This window comes from Thermobia domestica, chromosome 1, assembly GCF_964235325.1.
Source record: "Thermobia domestica chromosome 1, izTheDome1.hap1.1, whole genome shotgun sequence".
NCBI classification, from domain to species: Eukaryota; Metazoa; Arthropoda; class Insecta; order Zygentoma; family Lepismatidae; genus Thermobia; species Thermobia domestica.
The window spans coordinates 160,485,642-160,503,829 of NC_137454.1; the positions used below are offsets into that span (position 1 = coordinate 160,485,642).

The following is an 18,188-nucleotide window of genomic DNA, read 5'->3' on the forward strand; positions in this document are numbered from 1 at the left end:
GAGCGCTCATTTCTGGTATGCTAAGTCACATGTTCGATCCCCGGTCATGTAGCTTCTATGGTGAGCAATGTTCTGTTTATGTGTGTGTGTGTTTAATGTATTTTCTGTTTCTTTATACTTATCATAGTTTTATCAGGGACGGTACAGCAGTTCTACTAAATGCACCAGTCCTGAAATGCAGAAATCTTAAACTGTGTTGAATCACATACACACTGGTCCTAAAGTGCAGAAATCCTAAAGATCAATTTAATTTGATTCGCCTCTATTTTTACTTTAGTGTCCCTTTCACTAGATCCACGAGTTCTGAAATGAAGAAGCCTTAAAATCGTCTAGATGTTCGTTCAAATCCTAAACAGTAGAAGACCTGAAAATCATTTAGATGCACTAAAATGCAAGTCCTAAATTACATAAGTCTAAATATAGCATCTAAAATTTCTCGTGACGTTGCTATAACGTTTATGTCAAGAATATCGTAGACTGTAGAGGTTCTAAAAGTTAAGAGACTGTACAGATTTATACTACAACGAAGTACTCCATCTAAAAGGTATTTCGGTAATATTTACTATTAATATTGGCTTCTCGAAAGGCGTTACACAGGTGACACCATGGAAAGTGTTAAAATGAAATTTACAGACCGCTTTGGTATTAATCCATCAAGGAAAGCAATAATGTTGGGGTGGGGAAAACGTGCGTTTGCTACGGGCAGTGTGAAAGACCTTCCCCGAGGTGGTCGACCGATAAAACAGAGGGAAACTGTGCCGTGAACTGGAAGCATCAGTGCAGCAGTCGCCTTCAAAATCAACACGTAAAAGGCCTTCGGAGTTTGGTATTCCTCGAACCACCATGATGAGGCGCATGAAAGATCTAAAATTGAAGGTTTACCGTCCAATGCATGTGAATGAACTGAGTGATGCCGACATGGATGCGCGGAAAGAGGTATGCAGAACTCTCCTTAAGGCGTTTCCTTCTAAACGATCCCGTGGTGCAGTCCTCTTCACAAACGAGTGTGCTATCTATCGGAGTGTGCATTCTCGGAACGTTATAATGTGGTGTAAGGAAAACCCCCGGTGTTACAAAGATATGGAGAGAAACCCACCACACGTGATGGTGTGGGCTGGAATGACATTTTTGGGCCTTCGAAGACAATGTTAATGGACATTCTTACCTGGAGATATTTAATGAGTGGTTGGTGCCTCAACTGGAAGAAAATGGTATCAAAGACACTGTTGTGATCCAGCAGGATGGAGCACCAGTGCACTTAGCGATTCACGTGCGCAGTTACCTGAATCAGATGTTTCCTGGCCACTGGATTGGAAGAGGTTGTGCATCTTCACCAGCTCCCTTTGTCTGGCCTCCAAGAAGTCCCGATCTGACGACACCAGACAATGCTCTCTGGGGTTTCATAAAGAAACAAGTAAGAAACACTCGATGTCACACAACGCAGGAATTACGAGCAGCTATGGAACACTTCTTCACCCTCGTGACTCCGGAGTATCTCCGCAAAGCATCTGCGAGAACTTGGCGCAGAATTCAGCTATGTTACGACATGGGTTACCGATGTTTATAACTCTTAAGACTCTTGAGAGTTCAAGGTAACTGTACAGATATTCTACAATAACTAACACTATACTGTTGAAACTAAATGGGGGTACATCCACTTCCGGACCACCCTGTACAATGTATCATAGTAAGTTATTCGTCACAGCATTGTTGTAGCAACTACTTTACCGGCTCAGTTATGTGTGATGGTTTGGAATTTCAGAACTGAAACCAAGTCCTAAACTGCAGAAGACCTAATGTTTAGGAATTATGCTCATATTGTTTTTAGTTCTTATCCAGTTCAGGACTTCAAAACAAGGGGGAAATCTTTCAAATCTTTCATTTACACAGCACCTAATATCCAGAATCTATACCGTCATCCCTGAGTACGGGTCTATTCTAATCACATTAGGGACCAATCCAATTGTTTTTATTATATTGTTTCAGCCCTTACCGGTCGGAGCACAAAGCCTCGGATAGAAATCCAAGTACTGATTTGAGTACATTCCCAAATGAGTAGGTAACCAACGCCGTTACTACACTACTTTGAGTTTCTTTATATAACAATGTATAGACAGTACTTATAGAAAAGAGAACACAATTCTATAAACTTTCTCAATTTCCACTTTTAAAGAAAAAAAATTACTTTCAATTGTGTAAGAAGTCGTAGAAGAGAAAGGATTTTTAGCTAATGTTTTTGGAGCATGTTAAGAGTGCGTATACATGACAAAAGGCCATCTTTTACACCTGTTGTTTTCGGGACGGTTGTGTATGTTCGTTCTTCACGCAACTCTGTCTGTCTCTGTTCCTCCTTGTTAACATTCGCGGATTTTGAAACACTGACTGGAAAACTGATGCTGGATTAGATCGTTATCTGATGCACGAACTCTCTGTCATAGAAAATCATTCCCAGAACATTCGGTTGTTCAAAACGAAAAAAAAAAAAAAGTCTTTAGATTTCAACATATTTCTGGGAACGCCTGTCAATGGCGGTTGCAGAAAGAGGCAACTGAACTACCAAGATTTTCGAAACATATGAAAACGACGTTTAAGATAAATGATTTTTTAAAAGGGACTTTTTTTTTGTAAAATCTGACAAATAGGAAATGACGTCCTTTAGGCTAAGGGAGACGGATGATTAAGGCAATTGGTTGATGATAGAAGAATTGGTGGAATGATAATGTGGGAAGAAATAGGAGTAGGAAACCGAGAAAACTTCACGGACACAATGTTGTCCACCACAAACTTTCTTGACCGGAGATCGAACCAGAGATAGGCGCTTTACCACTGAGCCACCGTTGCCCCACTGACAAATAAACATTTAATTTCACTTCTGAGAATTAGTGTGAAATCAGTTTAGATCGAATCAGATCATGAGAAATTTCAGTTATTAATAGTTTAGTATTACAAGAATTTTGTAAAAATACACTATTGGTCATTTTAATAAATTATTTTGACACACCTAAATATATTTTTTCTCCCTTTTCCTTTGGCCTTCCCTTAAAAAAAAAAAAAAAAAAAAAAAGCGTGCCCATCACTGATGTACAGCATATTTATTAAAACAAATGAGGACCTTTAGGAAAACTGAATACGTTTTCAGCTTTTAAATCCCATTTTACAATAAATGTTCATAACGAATTTTAATTTTGAAAAAGTTAGATGAACATGCAGTTGAATGTCCGAAAATTTGGGAATTGCTTCTGTTGCTAATGCTGGGATAACAATCATATCAATATAACAAGATTAGTTAGACATCCCGATTTTGTGGGAACAATCTCCAAAGTTATAAATTGTTTTTTATATATTATCTTAGTAATATAAACGTAAAATTCCTATCGCGTCCCCGAATTCATTTTTTTAAAAGATTGGTAACCGTATGTTAATGTAATATTTAATTTCATTTTAAGGAAATTTTGAAACATTGTAAATTGCAGGTGAAATATGCGTTATGAAATTAAACCACAATCAATAATACCAACTACTAAATAACGAACTTTTGTTTATTTCAATGGAAAGAATAATATTGTTCCTTTTGTTGGAATAAACAAGACTTTAACATTTCAGTAGATCGAATCATTGATTGTGACTCATTTCCGTAACGCATATTTCACCGGCAGTTTTTATTACATTTTGGAATTCACTTAAAATAAAATAGCATATTAGAATAGCGTCATGTGTCAATACTCAGTAGTATTCTAACACCAATCCCCTCTATTGCAATTTAACGTTACAGATTCGGTCTACTCAGAAAATTACCCTTAACCGTAAAGGAAGCGATACACTATTGTTCTACAGCTTTTACAGTTGTGGTGGGGGAGTTTTGGGCGTCACACAACACAACAACAATGATTATTGAACATCCATGAATAGTTAATGCCACTTAATGCTAGCGCTTTGAAAGCTTTCGTTCCAAGCCTCATGATTGAGCCCTATTCACGCCCATTCGCCCCCTTCCTTCTGGCTCTGGTCGTCGCTAAGCAAATATCGGAAGTTCTAACGCCACAACGAACCTCCATTATTTGCTATCCCTCTCTAGAGAGTTCCAACAGCTTCAAGGAGCATTCTAGGTGCTGATTGTGTATAAATAAATAAAAACGTGTTCGTTCTATGTGGTTAGTTCTCTAAAATCAAAGCAAAGTAACAAAATGTGTAATTATAATTCTACAATTCTTGCTAACGTAAAAAAAAAAGTTTAATTACATTTTTTCTTGAACTTTTTGTTTTAAGTAAGGACCACTTTTATTCTCTTCTTTGTTTCGAAAGCAATTTTATTTATTTATTTAATGTTTTGAGCACGTAGTGTACGTAGCATATTTTCAAAATAATTATAATAATTAAAAGCCCGTCGATTTTATACTGTTATCAGTGGAAGAAAATACATCTATATATTAAAATGTTAGGCTTATATGTTTGTCTCAAATCCTTTCGACAATGAGATCTCGAAACATCACAAGTGCTAGAAACGTGGCGTTTTCACTGGTCGATTCTAAATTTTGTGTAGATTGTCCAGTTCTAACTGAATGTTAAAAAAAAAAAAAAACACGACCGTTATTTCTTTATTACATTTTTAAGGGTACACTGGAAGCTTTGATTTGTTTTTTTTAAAGCATCATATCCTACGAATTATACATTCCAACACCACATAATTGTATACAGGAGTAGTATATCTCTCAGGCGTTTGTTTCATGCTCAAATGATAATGAAAAACGAAGGATAACCTTTTCTCCAGGCTAAGATGAATCTTTATTGCTTGGAGTGTTTTGCCCAATGAACACCATATATCACTGACATTATAATTAATTGTGTATGTAATGTATTTGCATATTACATACTGCATGCAAGAACAAAGAAAACACTGATCATACATGAATTAGAAACTCCAACCGGATGTAGGTTCAAATCTTGCAAATAGCGCGAGATGTATTGAAAAAATAATCGAAAAAATCTCCCCTTTATGGTACTTCTTGTCGATTTTTATCAAGACGTCTTTCAGTTGTGTCTGTAAAGGGGCATGCACATGTGTTGTGAGGAATGACAAGGAGATTCATGCTCAAATGTGAATGATGCGCTGTGTAGAGAACGCAGGTTCAGCTAGTATTAGTTTAAAATATTACATCAATGGAATGCATTGAATATGTATGATCTTCACCTTACTTAACCAAATACTCTATTATTTGCATAATCGGTACATGTTTTAAGTTCTCAACTGTAGTATGTTAATTCGCAGTTCATCTGAATTTTATTTTTTATTTTTTTTTCGGTTCATTTTGGATTAATGTTAAGAAAACTTACTACATTGTCTCCTGTATTCCATTATTTATGCAATAACTTACGTATAACCTGTGGAAATCATACATGCGCATACTCATCTACAGAAACCAACTGTAGTTTCCCCCATACGAGTTCATAATTCGTTTTTCTAAAATGTAAGCGTGCGATTGATTGTTCTGTGTGCACTGTTTCTGATTCAGTGTCGACAAATAAGAATTCGTATTTGAATTATTGAAGTAGGAATGAACCATACCAATGTGTAAGCCAATCCAATTTAAGCTAAGTGTTAATACAACTAAAGTGATTTAAGCTTTTAATTATTAATGCTATTAATAAGTGATGTAATATGTTATATTTTATGAATTATAGGATAAGGTAAGATATGTATTCTAGGTTACCTTAACACGAATAAGCCTCGTATGTAACCAACAAACATGTAGTTTTATTCACATAAATAAATGTGAGCAAGTAGTGCTGCATTTTTTTTTTTTTTTTTTTAAGTACAATCAATTTACAGTCATTTATTCAACTTCGACCTCTCACTTCCAAACATAATTTTACTTCTTTCGTACAGGCTTTCAACATAAGAAAATGAATTAATTGGCAAATGCTTAACAAACTGACGAATTACAATATAGAACCAACGTTGGCAAGTGTTCGGCAAAGCGACGAATTACAATGTAGAACTAACGTTGGCAAGATTTCCGTAAAGTGACCGATTAGAACGTACAACGAACGTTGGGAATTGGCTAAGCTACCGTTTCCCACTGTTGTGCCTGCTGTCTAGAGTACTTTAATACTGCAGTCGCGGCAGTTGGACGTTAAAAGGGGGGAGGGGCAAGACGACGGAAAGTTGTATAACTAATAGGATACTATCTTTTTTGTTGAAATACCGTATATCGTATTTCATATTTTATTAAGTAATTGACAAGACCAACGCAAGTAGGTACTAGCACTTTGTACTCTTAAACAGATATTTGATTCCTTGCTCATGAACATCTTAAAATTCAAAGCGGCTGATTAATATATTGAAACCTTGAAAGAAGTGAAAATATGCTAAATTGTTGTGTTGCAATAGGTTAATTTTTGGGTTATTTTCCGTGGTAATTAAAACGCAATTTCTGCAGCTTTCTTAACTCCACGGGAAGATAACCATCACGTACTCATGCAACGGCGAATATTATATCCCACCATTTTTTCTATGAACCAGTAATACATCCAAAAACTACATTTCCAAATGAAACTATATACATAAATGGGTTACATGAAAAAAGTGGGGGGAAGTTGCCCCCTTTGCCCCCCCCCCCCAATCGCCGCCCATGACTGCAGCACTTAACAAGTTTAAAAACTGAATGCTCCATACATTTATGCGCGTCACAGAAAGCAGATTCGAATTTTTTCTCAAAGTGCTCTTATAGGTAGGTGTATTCGTACTATTTTATCCATAAAAAATTTATTTCACAGTTCCTTGATCTAAAATTAAAAATAAGATAAAATACTTGGACATATAACATGACACAAAATAGTTTCACGTTGTTCGAACTCAAATGTAAACAGGATAGGATTTTGCTCGCGCCAAGTGAGCTTCATGGTGGACAAACACCGTGTACGTGGGTTCTCCGTTTCCTCTCACTTTCTTCATTCCATCATTTTCACCCATTTCTCATCATCGCCGTATCCTTTAGCCTAGCCCGCATAACCGTACAACTTAAAAAGAAGAACAGGATTTTGTTACCAACATATATGGCGTGTATAGGGTATTTTATCATATAATTTAATAGGTGTTACAATGTATTTATCTACGAGTATATTTTTACTTTCGAGAGAACCATATAGGAGAGAAGAAAGTGTCGTTAAAAAAAATCGAAATATCAACTATTTTACATATTTCATGATCATTATACACCAAATAAGATATTTTTGGATGCATGTCCATCTGTTCATTCATCCTGACGTATTTACAATAGATTCACCTAGAGGCCATACCGTTCAAGACCAAATTGTAAATTTAAGGTTTTCAGAAAACTTTTTAGGAGAATTTTTCAACTTTTCTTCCAAGCTCTCAAAGCAATGGTAATTTGCTGTAGGGTGAAATATATATATATATATATATATATATATATATATATATATATATATATATATATATATATATATATATATATATATATATATATATATATATGGAACATGGCTCTAGTGGTTAAAGAAAGATGTCAATATTTCATTATGCCCATAATATGGTATAAGTAATTTCTTTGGAAGAAATAATATCCAGATGAGGTACTTTGCCTTTAGAGCTGAGCTTTATTTTTGCGTCTAACTTTCTCAAAATATGTTGAGGCAATCTATACATATTTCATTATAATATTGCTTAAGTTAGTGTCTAGTGTGTGAGCTTTCTTCAGACAAACTTTTCCGAAAGAGTCGTATTATAATTTTGTGTATAAATACATGTTGCCGTGACAAATAAAATTAACCTAAAATATACTACAGCAAACAATGATACCATACGATATAATTCCATACACAACACCATTATGTAATCTTACTTAATACACACGTACATTTCATTAATCATATCTTCGTAATTAAGATCTCATATCGTAGTAATTGTTTATTGTCCTTTCGACAAACGTCACGTTCTTTTACTACATTTAATATGTAATTATTCAGCTAATTACTATTTCATTTAGTACTAACAACATAATTGATGACACGATTCAATTGAAGAAGTAGAACTGAGGAAGTTTAGTGCAATTTCTAGTAGAAAACAGCAACAAAGGGCGTGTCCATTTCGTTCTTAGTTTAGAATTATTATCTAGCAGATTGCTTCTGTATGCCACTAACGTTGTCCTCTGTTCTACGTTTGTCTTATGCACAAGCATATCGATGTTTCTTTTACGTGTTATTTCACTTAAATCCAGTCTATCTGGCTCAATCCATAGTCATTCTGGGTTTGGAAAATGAATGAAATGAAATAAATTTTATAGTTCTACGTCTCATGACTATGCACCGAGGCTAAGAAAGACGGTGGTTATGATGATTTGAATAGTGGAATAAAATAAGTGGGACGGAACGGGAGAACCCCGAGAACCCCCCCCCCCCCCAACACACACAGGGTGTTTGCTCGTCACAAAGGTTCAAAACAGGTGCCCTACGCACTAGAGCTGAACGCTCTACCACTGAACCATCGTGGCTTCATTTGGAAAATAAATTGTAAATTAATGTAAGGGATAAAATTTGTACAGTATTATGTTATTTATCAAATTAAATTTTCGTTTTCCACATTTTTTAAAAATTATTGACTCTGTTGCTTCTGATAAACTAATACGGTAATAATAAAGTACTTCAGAGATTATTTGCCGCGAATTGAAGTTTCCATACACTAGTTCCTCTACTAGCATTCATATTTTATTCCCTCTTATGTTGTTTATTAATTTGCTAGTTTTCCTTCCTTTTTCCTTCTACTCTACCTTCTGCATGTCCTTAAGAATAAAATTTGTTTTCGAGTAGTGTGCTGGTTATATCCATTTATCTAGTTATGTCTGTCTTCTACAATGCCAAATCCACAGGAACCAGCTGAGGACTGTTCGAAAACGTACAAATTGCACTTTCCTTTCCTTTTTCTTTTCGTTTTTTTTTCTTTTTTTTTTTTAATATACATTATATCCCTATTTCTCTCCTTGTTTTTATTTCTCAATTATACTTCGTATTTTCAGTATATGGGGTCCATCCACTCTGAAATTAATACCTAATTAAATACGCATTGTGATTTACGTGCTGTAGTACTTCATCAGCCAGTGTAGCGTCATATTGGAAATGTGTAACTGTGCGTAAAGAAAAGTAATAAAATAAAAAAGAAACAAAAATAAATAAATAAATAAATAAATAAACAGAGAAGCTTAATGTTGGAAACTAGAACTGTTTGCAGAAAGAAGAAAAGAATTATTATCACAGTTTGTTGCCAAAATCTGAGAACGCAATTTCTTACTTTTGACGCAGAATATTGCTGTTTTCTTTCATCGGTAGTTTCTCTTCGTTAAAGAAGAAGAAGAAGAAGAAGAAAAACTATATTTTCTGCGTTATTGTTATGTTAGTGTTTGGTTATAGATCCAAACTTTTGATCCGCAAACCTCGTGCTACGTATGAACTACTTTTTTTTTCGTTATTCGAATTTTCGGAAGAATATTAAATTAGTATTTCTGCTATAACTATATAACTTACTAACTAACTCTGTGGCGTATGAAACCTAGAGGTTCAATGCCGCATTCACAAAAATTATCCACTAACTTTTGTTCTTAGCCAACTCTATCCAGTTTTTACTTTGTATTCCTATTTCTGCAAGATCCATCTTAATATTGTCCTCTTATCTGCTACTATGTCTTCTTAATGATCGTTTTCCGATTGAATTTGCAGTTAAGATTTTCAGAAATGACGCTGTACTTAAAGATGTTGAAGTTAATATGATAAAAATTATTTACAAATTCTGACATATAAAGAAATCAACTTTAAATTCCGCAAAAAATTGATTACAGTATAAATTTTGCATTTACATACCACAAAACGTAAGAAAGTAAATAGTAAATATCTAATTTTAAGTACACCATTGTATTTAAATAAAATTATAATTTCACACTGTGAAATATTCCCTTCAATAATGCAATTTCAAAAGGGATTTCCCCGTTCTTTCTTTTTAAGCGAGCGAAATCTGTCGGTTGGCAACAGTTAAAGGAAATTATATCGTATACTAGCTGAAATACCGATTCCTCGTATGGGTCAGATAAAATATCTATGTAAACAAACTGAACAACGAAAGGAAAAAAATATCGGTCATTTTCTACTACTTTTACATATCCCAGTAAATGCCCCTGAGACCTCCTGGTTCGAATTTTTAAAAAAAAAAAAAGCCTCTGGCTCCCAGCCGATGGGAGCTGTATTTGGAAGTCAGTGCCTGTAAGAGTATCATCATTCATCTCAGCGACCGCTAAAAACTATGGATTTGACACTAATATTGGTCATTTTGGATTATTTTTATGTGTCTCGGTAACCTGCTCCCCCGCAGGTGACCCCCGGCCCGCATACAATGGTAGCTGAATTTGAAAGTAATCGCTAATGGAAGTGTCACCATTGGTCTCAGCAACCGCGAAAACTATGGATTTGACACTAATATCGGTCATTTTGGATTATTTTTACATGTCTCGGTATTTTCCTCCCCGATGAGCCAGCCCCAACCAGCAACCGAATGGGGAGTTTGGAAGTTAATGCGATCGGAATTTCACCATTGATCTCAACGACCGCGAAAATTATGAACTTGACATTAATATCGGTCATTATCTACTACTTTTACATGTCCCGGTAAACACTCCCCCCTGAAACCCCCTGGATCGATTTTTTTTAAAACGCTTCGTCTTGGTTTGGGGCGTGGACCAAGGTACTCGTGATCAAAATTTTGTAACTTTCGGCCCACTCGTCTGGTCCCCAGGCCGCACACAGACAGACAGACACACAAACAAATTCTTTATTTTATTTATATTAGAGAAACTCACGCGTACTTTTGGGATAAGTTGAGTTGAGTTGATTTTGAGTTTATCGTCCCGTTCAGCAGCGAGGCTATATGAGACGTGGACCTACTGATTAACGTGGAATCCGAACCACATGAGCTCCCGCCGGGTTTTGGGATAAGATTTAATCATAATTTTGGGATATATCTCATTAACTATAGTATGTAGTGTCGTCTTGCTACTGTTACAATGGAAAGTTTTCCATAACAAATATTCTAGTATCAGTTTCATCTTAATAGGCGGCGTTGTTATAGAACAGTATCTAATTTTACAATTCCCACCCCTTCGAAACCTACAATAACCCATATCATTTAGTTCAGCTTAATAAATCTATCGATGGATATATATATCCTATTTAGACATTTCGTTATTCGCCATTAATAGAATGGTAGAATTATATTTTCTTCTCAACCTACCCGAAAGTCTTTTCTCTGTCGACTCTGGAACCAATTGCCTTGAACTTCGTCTGTTAATTGGCAGTTATTTTCGTCCGAATCACAATAATATTCGTCTTCGTATCTCATTTATTTTCTTGCTATAAGCTTGATTCAGTAACACTCACATCATCTCCCAAGAGTATACACTTCGCCTTTCTACATTTTTCCATAATAAAATGTCAATTTACTCTAAATATGTAGCTAGGCTGTCTTATTTGCTGAGTTTTTTTTTTTTTTTTCATTTAACATAAATTAGGAAGTTTCTAATGACTGGGAAATTTTTTCCAAGAAATGGCATAAATATGTCATTGTTCTTGCACTTTCTCTTTCATGAAAAACACATTATGACTAATTTAATATTATCGTATTTTAAGTACGTACTTAACGAGAAATTACTATGTGAATGCATTCGTAAGAAACACTAATTGCTTGCACGTAAACATTGCATACAAATGTAGTCGCCAAGGTATAATATAATCCATAGGAAAAGGAACTTACGTATGGACCAGCTGATAAGAGAATAGAACAAGTGACGTTTGTTCGTTTTCCCACACTGAAAATTAATGCAATGATTTCAAACATGATCTAATATAACATTATTTGGACTCAGTGGTTTCTCTTGTATTTCACACGGCAAGTTTTACAGGCTCACTCGATTAAATTTTAACGATTTCTCACAAAAAAATGTATAACATTTTACTTCTGCAATTTTCTTATGTTTGTACTCAGATGTATCTCAGTTATCTTTCAGTGCAATGCTTTGACACACACTAGAAGTCGTATACACACTCTATGTATATGACGATATTTCGTTCTCACGGGTCACTCTGGGTCTAGTTAGTTATGGGTGTGACTGCTTTCGGGTCAGGAACTTTGTGACTCGTTCTATCACTGCTGCATATCTATATGTATAGACTAGTATGTGCATAGAAGTTTTAAGAGTTAAGTATATTTGCTTTGCAGACGATACTATTCTTATACAACTCTGTAGTAGATTCTCAGTTGTTATTATCATGACTTACAAAAAAAATCTATTAATACCAATAAAAAATTAAAGTGATCTCAATTATTAATAATTCATGTATGTAAATGTTCGGTATACGCTGAAACCATTTAAGAGAATAAATTTGCTTTCGAAGAAAACAAGAAATTCAAGAGTCCATGATTCGTAAACCATTCTGAGACTAATAAGAGTGGTCGCCACTTGAAAATAAAAAATAAATAAAAAAAAAAATAAGGTTTTGAGAAATGCTGGAATGAAATACTGTAGTGTGTGATGCAAAACGTACATATTATTGAAAAGTGGTTAAAAAGCTATTGAAAGTATTTGCAAATTTGATATGAAAAAAAATATATATAAGAAAGATTAACTAGGCGGATGGTATATATAAAATGAGAAAGCAGCTAGTTAGTACATTTGAGAGAGAAAAAAATATTGCTTTATTGGGGATGTGGTAGAAAGGCATATTAAAAGATAAACAAAGAAGGAGAAGAAGATTGTAATTCATGGTGGTCAAAACAATTTTTACGCCAGAATAAAGGTGACTTCTTAGCAAAACACCGAAATGCATGGAAGCTTCATATTTGCTCTAATTGATCTCACAGAAATAGAAATAATGGAATATTTATAATAATTTAGGTCTCCAATAGAGTTCTAGAGATAGAGAAATCACATAAATGCGTAACTTTCAGTGATATTTTCTCACGTGTTGATGAGTGAAAATGCTAGATGGAGACAAGAGGACCGAGCGCTCTCTCTATCATGGCTATGCCTGCACCAAGGTATGTAGTATTGTAATGTGGGTTAAGTAATACAAAACTATACTCTTCGGTATACAAACAAACAAACAAACAAAACTACCCCTAAAACATTTATCTGGCTCTCCGTCCCCCCTCCCTCACCTTCGCACGAAAACATGGTATAGAGAGACTTAACTGAGAAAAGTCTGTATTCACATTAAAATGTCATAACAATAATGAAATCAGAAGCAGTGTTATTGCATTTATGTATTGTTTTTGGTCACTCGTCGGTATCATAATAAGCACTCGGCATGCAGTGCTTCTTCCATGCATACTTCCGGAGAGGCTTTGTCTCTCCCTCTCGGAGTTGGCCAACCATCTCCCTGCCTGGGGCAAGGATAAATTAAATTGTGATTATATCCCACTTCTGTGCAGGGCACAGAGCTCCCTCGTATCTATATGCTTAGCGTACTCGTTTTCCGCGCGTGAGACTCTGATTCGATTCCTGGCTGGAGCCCATGCGTCTTGAATCTTACGTTAAACTATAGGTTCTTGTCTCATATAGCTTCACTACTGAAAGGGACGCTGAAGTCTAACCCATCCATTCACCTTGTACAAGGAATGTCGTTTAGCGAACAGTGGTTCAGTTCTTACAGCCTGAATATCGTGCTGTCACAAGATTCAATCTGTTAAACTAAAGTTTATACTTTAATGTAATGTTCTGATTTAATTCCGATTGTAGGGTCCGCGGTGGCTCAGTGGTAGAGCGTTCACCTCTGGTGCTTGGGGTCCCGGGTTCGATCCCAGCCCCCGCCAAGTGAACTTTGTCGTGGACAAACATCATGGGCGTGGGTTTTCTCGGGGTTCTCCCGTTTCCTCCCACTTTCTTTATTTCATTCATTACTCATCATCACCGTCTCCTTTAGCCTAACCGGCATAATCGTGGGACGTAAAACTCAAAGATTTCATTTCATTTTTAATTCCGATTGAATAATTTTGAAATGGGCTGCTATGTTAATTTGTTGGCCTAATTATGATTTAATGTATTATTTAATTTAATTTTTGGCCGTAATCTAAATATTGTTAAGTATTTTATGTTTTGTTATCTCCGCGAGATACTACACGTAATTATCGGCTGAATTTTCTTCTTTTTCTTGAATTATTCTACAAACCGATTTACAAAAGAAAAATCTTATATTTTAAAATAAACTTCAACCAATTTTATATTTAAAAGATAAAATAATATGTGAGAAACAACACTAATTTACGATTCTGTAGAGTTTTGCTATTTTTCTTTTGTATTAATTTTCATATATTTGTTTTGATGAAACAGAGTCGTTTCTTCGTCCATAACCCTAAGATAAAGCTGATGCTGAGAGACTTTGATGTTAACAAATATCATAATAACTGCGTGTGTAACATCTTATTCGATAATTTATGTGCGATGTTAGTTGTCAGTTACAGTCACGATTGTTGTACTCTTGTTCGCTGGGGTGACCGGTTTTAGAAAATATAATAATAATAATAATAATAATAATAATAATAATAATAATAATAATAATAATAATAATAATAATAATAATAATAATAATAATAATAATAATAATAATAAAGAACACAGCAAACTGGCATAATAAGACAGTCCATCTAGGCAGGCCTGTATTTAGGTAAGTGCCATTCTGTGCTCGATAACAGGACGGCAGAATTTAGGGAGCGGCAAAATTTTGGATTTTTTAAAATGAAATGAAATCGTTAAGTTTACGTCCCACGATTATGCCGGTGAGGCTAAAGGAGACGGTGATGATGAGAATAAATAATGAAATGAAGAAAGTGGGAGAACCCCGAGAAAACGCAGGTACACGATGTTTGTCCACCACAAAGCTCACTTGGTGCGAGCTGGGATCGAACCAAAGTCCCCATGCACCAGAGGTGAACGCTCTACCACTGAGCCGCCGCGGCCCTCAGATTTTTTTAAAGATTCACAATAAAGTAATATTTAAAACTAGCAACCCGCAAGAGTTCCGCGCAAGCGCGAGAAAATATGTTAATGTGTTTGATTCGTTCTAATTTCAGTAGTTAATAATAACCTAGCTTATCTGATTATTTTTAAAAAGGCATCCTGTCCCATCCCAACCCAATGCGGTGAGGATGAACTTAATAAGCATTATGAAAACTGATACCGTTAAACTCAGCGACCTCAAAAACTATGAATTCATTACTAATATCTGTCGTTTTCGATTACTTTTAAGATCTCGCCCTTTCCCTGGGAAGTGGAGTATGACCTTGAAGTTGCATTGGGTTAAAACTGTCACAATTCATCTCAGCGACCCCAAAAACTATGAATTCAACTCTAATATTGGTCGTTTTCAGAGAGGGGGAAGCAAATTATTTCGGTCACATTGGTCGTTTTCAGAGAGGGGGAAGCAAATTATTTCGGTCACATTGGTCGTTTTCAGAGAGGGGGATGCAAATTATTTCAGTCACACAATATATAAATACGGGTCTGCACCTAGGTATAGTTGTTGTAATGTCATTATGCTAGCCAATGAGAAAGAAATCTGTAGCTTTCTTAACCACTTTTTATTTATTTAATCGTATTCCAGTTTTAATTTTTTATATTCTAACATTTAATATGAACTACAATTAGACTCATCGATTATTTCCTGAATCGATACTATTTTAATGACTGACCGCCTTATGCAGAGTCGTTTTGACGTATGATTAGTGTAATACTAAAGGCCTGAGTACTGCAGGAAACATATGTTAGTCGAACTCTTTAGTATGACACTAATACTCGTCAGAACGACTCTGCATAAGGCCCTGAATTTCTTGAAGAAAAGTTGGTCTTTCCTTGTTGAAGTCCGTACAAGAAAATACTAGCATACTATGACTAAATAGTTACGACCCAAAACGGAACGCTTAAAAACAGGACATTTTGTTTTCCATTTGCATTAAAAACGGGACATCTAGACACTCTATTGTACGCCAAAGTGAAGCCAATCTTTCAAGCTCTTGATTAATGCTGTTGAAGGCTAGTTACTTATTAATCTTAATGTTTCATGATGTGCTTGCAACCTTGTTATTTTCTTAAACGATTTATGATATCTATTGGTTAGTATCGAGGAGGAGGGGGGGACACGATGTTTCAGTGGTAGAGCGCTTACCTCTAGTTCGTGGGATTCCTGATTCGATCCCGGTCAAGTAAGTTTGTGGTGGACAACATCGTGCCCGTGAGTTTTCTCGGAGTATCTCCCTTTTCTCCACATTCTCATTCCACCAATTCTTCCATAATTCACTTGCCTTAGTCATCCGTCTCCCTTAGCATAAAGAAAATGAAATGAAATGAAATCTTTAAGTTTTACGTCCCACGGCTATGCCGGTTAGGCTAAAGGAGACGGTGATGACGAGAGCTGAGTGAAATGGTGGAATGAAGAAAGTGGGAGGAAACGGGAGAATCCCGAGAAAACCCACGAGCACGGTGTTTGTCCACCACATTAGCATAAAGAGCATAATCGTGGGACGTTAAGCTAAAATATTTTATTTTTTTCATTTCATTTTTATTTGTTAGTAAATATATATATGCAATGAAGCGAGTTGAGTATGATTAATGAAATGAACCTTAGTGAATAAAGTTATTCTGCGACAGTTAATGAACTTGTGAAACGTAAAGAAATGAAGTTAGGTATTCGTGAAGACGATTGAGGCACGAGATGTTTCGGAAATTGTCGTTGATCGAAATTATTGTAACTAACGCTGTTAAGTATGTTGAGGAGCCAAATTTTACTTTGTTACATGGTTGTGTGGTAATGACTTGGTTGTACGTACTATACCGTAAAGCTTGCGGTCAATAAAACTTACAATGTTAGCATAAAATATCTGATAATTATTTTACAAAACTTCTGTGAAGATGAGATAATTACGGTTTAATTATGTCTATCGTCGATGGGGGCTCTTCTTTCAATTGCTTATCTGCAATCTTTGGTAAAAAAAAAAAGTTCTCAATTAAATTCAACCAAAAGTATCGTGACGACAGTTTCACCTGTGGGATAGGCCTACCGTTCTTGAAGATCACGAGGATAATTAAACTTGTTGCTACGTACGAAACACGCGTAGAAGTATGACACAGTATATATATATAAGCCCTCACATTTTGATCTCCCCTGGACAAAATTTTCTGGATGAAAGCCTGCTGGCATGTCACTTGTACGATTCGCACAAGTAATTATAAACGGTTCTCCACTGGAGAGGAAGGAACCAATGCTATTAAGAATGTTAAGTACCAGTGTCATCTTTCTCTTTTCAGCCCATTAATTTACATGGGGAATTATATTTTCCCTTTTCTCTAAAATAAACCGAAATTTCAGTGGGTTTGAATTTTATTGATTTCTTTCTCAAATCCACTTAAATGTCCCTTACTTCCTGAAAAGTAAATCTTGTGATATGTAATATAATTTCAATATGTAATAATAAAGTTTAATTTATGTATGCAAAATTCATTTTGTAAAAAGCAGGAGACAAACTAGAATTAAAGAAAAAAGATCATCAAACTCAAGTCAGTAAAATTCCAGATCATTTCAAAGAAAAAGGGGAAAAAAATACTTATATGCATAAAACAAAAATAATTATCCCATATAAATAAATGGGCTAAAAGTGAAAGAAGCCGTAGGTACGTATTCAACATGTTAAATGTGGTGCCAAAATGGACTCCCAATTCTTAATTAGAACAGAAGATTGAACACAATACTTGATAGTGTTTCTTTGCTAGTAATATTGAATCTTTTTTTAAATAGTATTTCTGGGAACAAAAACTTTTTGGTGGTGAAATGGAAAATTCGTTAAATTCGTATCGAAAATGAGGAGTTTCTATGGCATTTGGACCACGTAGATGCCAAATGGTGTTGACTTCAAAATGAACATTTTCCAGGAGAGAACTTTTAAAGTTCAATATCTCATGAAAAATTTATATTTATTTTATGGTTCAAAGCTCTCTCCTGGAAAAATTCACTTTTGGAATTACAACACTTAAGATCCCAATGGTCAATTTAAGTTCATTGCTGGAAAATTCGTTAAATCTGTATCGAGAACAAGATGTTTCTATGACATTTGGACCGCTTGGATGCCAAATGATGTAACTGCA

At 35.2% G+C, this 18,188-nt stretch overlaps 1 protein-coding gene across 1 annotated transcript in view; it reads left to right on the top strand.

Moving 5' to 3' along the window:
• LOC145690352 (hexosaminidase D-like) overlaps positions 1 to 18,188 on the top strand; it is a 190,917-nt gene that overhangs the window by 162,748 nt on the left and 9,981 nt on the right. The window lies entirely within an intron of this gene.